The following is a 3,579-nucleotide window of genomic DNA, read 5'->3' as shown; positions in this document are numbered from 1 at the left end:
GGGGCGGGGCCTAGGGCAGGGGGCGGGGCTTAGGCCTGTGTGTAGGCCGCAGTGGGGTGATGTGGGGAGCGCTGGGCTGTACTGGGGAGCGCTGGGCTGTGCTGGGGAGTATTGGGCTGTACTGGGGAGCGCCCGGTTGTACTGGGCTGCACTGGGCTGTACTGGGGAGCACTGGGGCAACCCCACAGCACTGCCCAGAGCTGCACGTGGGGCCGGGGGGGCCCTTCTCACACCCCATATCTGCCCCACAGCCTCCCCAGCACCACCTGAGGGGCAGAAGGGCTTTGGGGGGCCAAGCCCGGTCCCCCCCACACTGGGACGGGCACCCCCAGCTCCTGGGCACACTCTTGGGGCCAGTCCCCGGCCCACCGTGTCCCCCACGAACGGCTCCGTGGGGCCTGGCGGTCCCGAGGGCGTTTCTCAGGGCTGTGGGGGATGAGGGGTCGTGGGCTGGGCAGCAATGGTGGGGGCATGGATTTGCTGTCGGCTTCGGGGGGGTTGTGATTCCACTTCTATTTACTCTCTAACGCCGCACCAATGCCACTGCAGTGTGGCAGTGCAGATGCCAAGAAGTCCCTCACAAAATTAGGCAAGAGCAGAACTGACCTTTCCAGAGGGGTAAAAACCAACCCACCCGAGCAGGGGCAGTGGTTTTCCCTTCTCAGTGCCCACGTTGCGTTTGCTTTCCAGAGTTTAGAAACCCAGCCTTTTTTAGTCTTCAAACCACACATGAATTATCCCGATTTCACACAGATATGCCCAAGACTTGAGCTGGCTCCATCGCCCTCCTGGGAAGCAGCAAAGGGGGTTTCTGGGCAGGGACGGGCAGGGGAAGCAGCTGCCTGCTGAGCCTGAACCCTCTCTCCTTTCCATGCCACGTCCAGCTCATAATTAAACCGTTTTCCACGTGAACACTCCTGCTGCTGTTCATCGGGTTTTGGTCCCAGTGTTACTTCAGTCACCTCCAGGTGGGTTATGTGTTTTATGGCCAGGAAAAGTTTCTGGTCTGGTGGCATCTTGCAAGTGGGCTCTGCACTAAGCGTCAGCCGGCAGGTGAAGGATGCCCGTTTAAGGTTTTTTTGGGTGGTTTCGCCTGGAGCAGGCGATGAGCCTGGGTTGGGAGTGAGATTCCCTCCCTCCCCAGCTCGGGTGGCACTTTGCAGACATAGCGCTGACAGCGCGACGAGCCGATGCAATATTCATCCTGACATTTCTCTCTGCGCCAGCCCTTCCCAGCGCTCCAGCTGGCAGCCGGCGCAGCCACCGACTGCGGCACTGCCACGGCAGGGTGGCACGGGGCTAAGCCAAACCCCCCACGCAGCCGCCCCAAGCCCTGGGGGAAGCCGGCGGGACAGTTCTGCCTCTCTTTCCCTTTAGGACCATTCATTTCCCATTCACCAAATTTCCTCTGGCTCGTTCCTGGAGTGGTTTAAGCAAGGGCAGGGGCTCCCCGCCCTGCCTGCAGCGGGCAGAGAGCCAGCTCTGCCTTCTCCGGCTTTTGCAGCCAGAGCCCACCAGTACTTCAGCATGTCACCAACACATGTGCGAGCAGTGACATGCAAGTGAGCAGTAAAGGCATAAAATCTCTGGTGTGGTTAAAAGGAGCTTGGGACCATCCCTGGGGTGTGTGGCCACCTGAGGGGACGTGCCCTCAGCCATGCGAGTGGCACACGTTGTTCGCCCCAGATGGAGATGGTGAAACCTCTGTGTAGGTGTTGGAGGAAAATACGCATCTGGTGGCCAGCACAGTCCCATGCCAGCAGCAGGATGAGGCTCTGCACTCTTCCTCCACCTTCATCAGTCTCAGGACAGCCCTTGCCCTGCCTAACCCATCCTGTTTCACCCTGGGTTTGGGGATCTTCCCCTTCCCTGGGGGGCCCAACCCCTCCTGCAGCAACATGCTGCAAGTCCCCCAGGGCAAAGCCATCCCCGGGAGTTGCAACCAGGGATTGTGCTTCTCTCTTCTTCCCACCGCATCCTGCAAACCTAACGGGCTTGCATCTAATGAATGCAATTACTGCAGATGGGTTTCTTGTCATTAGCAAGCCGTACTGGGCCTCGCGCTGGCATCGGGGCGGGCAGCAGCGTGGCTTGCAGGGAGCAACATCTCGCCTCCGCTTTCCCCAGGAGCTCCACACCTCCTCCGGCTCGGCAGATGCTGCCGGCTCGGCAGTGCCGATGCTGCTCCAGAGCTGAAGCCTGGGGATGTGAGGATGACACAGAGCAAACCTTGGAAATGGAGGACTGCCAGCGAGGTATGGCAACAGCTGAGCGTCGCCTGGCTTGGCACACCGAGCAGGCGAGAGGCATCAGAGGAGCGACAGTTGGCTTGCTCCTTCGCAGAGACACCGATTTTTATTTTTATTTTTTTAAGCTGGCCCGACGGACACAGCAAGGGATGGGGACCTGAGAGTTGAGCCTGCTGGTGCAGAAAACTCAGGGCACGCTTCTGCCATCTTCCCAGGGGTGGGCAACATTACCCTCTTGCTGAGATGCTCTTAAACTGTGTAGAAAACTAAAATACCTACACAGCATCGGCACTGGGCTCCGTGGTGATGGGTTTCATTGCAAAACCCACACTGCCACCTTGCTCCTGGCCCCAGAGATGACCTGAGGCTAAACAGACTCAAACTGCAGCCGGCTGCTTAGCTGGGAAATCATTCGCCTGTGAGGGCCCTATGAAACCAGAGTGAAAATTCAGGATGTGCTAAATTTGGTAGGAGCAGAGCATCCTTCTGCAAAGCTCCGAGGAAGGGAGGTGGGTGCAAGGGGGAGCACAGGGGATGTTTTGCTTTGCTGCAGCCCTGGTGCAAACTGGGCGTGGGGTTGAGCTGCTGTCCTGCTCTCCATCACCCCTTCCTGGCCTCCCACTGGAGCAAGGACGGGGCTCAGACCCTCAGAGTCTCCCCAAAACAGCCTCAAATGAGGCCATTCCTGCTCTGGGCTATGGGCTGGACCACAGCGAGCTGGATCCTGTGCTGGGCGTGCTGGAGGTGGCACTGGGAAGAGCCTGTACTCACTGCCAGGGAGGGGAGAAGCAGGGGCGGGAGGGGAAGGAATAGACAACAAAGAGCTTTTAGGCATCTTTCAATTTCTGAGCGATGGTGATTTTGAACAAGGAGCAGTGTCCCACCCTGAATAAGCCCGATCCCCCCTGCACTGGCTCGTTCTGCAGGAACAGAAAGCTGCAGCTCAGCAGGGGCTGAACTCCCTAAGAAGCTTCACCTTCCCTCACCGATGAGCACCAAAGCTCCTGCCTAACCCCACACCCCCGCAGGGAGCCCCCCTAAACCCACTGGGAACGGGATCCAGCCACAACCAGGATGGGAACCCCCCTGCCCCAGAGGCCGGCGCGCACAGAGCATAGTCTCCAAAAGCTTGAAACAAATCCAAAATTTTATTTCCAACGAGTACACAGACCACGTGGGATGGGGATGCGCTACATCACAACGCCGACCTCCCTGTGCTGGCTTTCGGTTACAGCCGCCCCCCTCCCCAAAAGCCTGGCAGTGGCAGGTTGGCACCGGCAGGACAAACTTGCCCCTGCCACCAGCAACCTTGGCAGAAAAAAAAAAAAAA

This window comes from Athene cunicularia (assembly GCF_003259725.1).
Source record: "Athene cunicularia isolate RWA chromosome 5 unlocalized genomic scaffold, athCun1 chr5_part1, whole genome shotgun sequence".
NCBI classification, from domain to species: domain Eukaryota; kingdom Metazoa; phylum Chordata; class Aves; order Strigiformes; family Strigidae; genus Athene; species Athene cunicularia.
Note: the sequence above shows the minus strand (reverse complement) of the source record.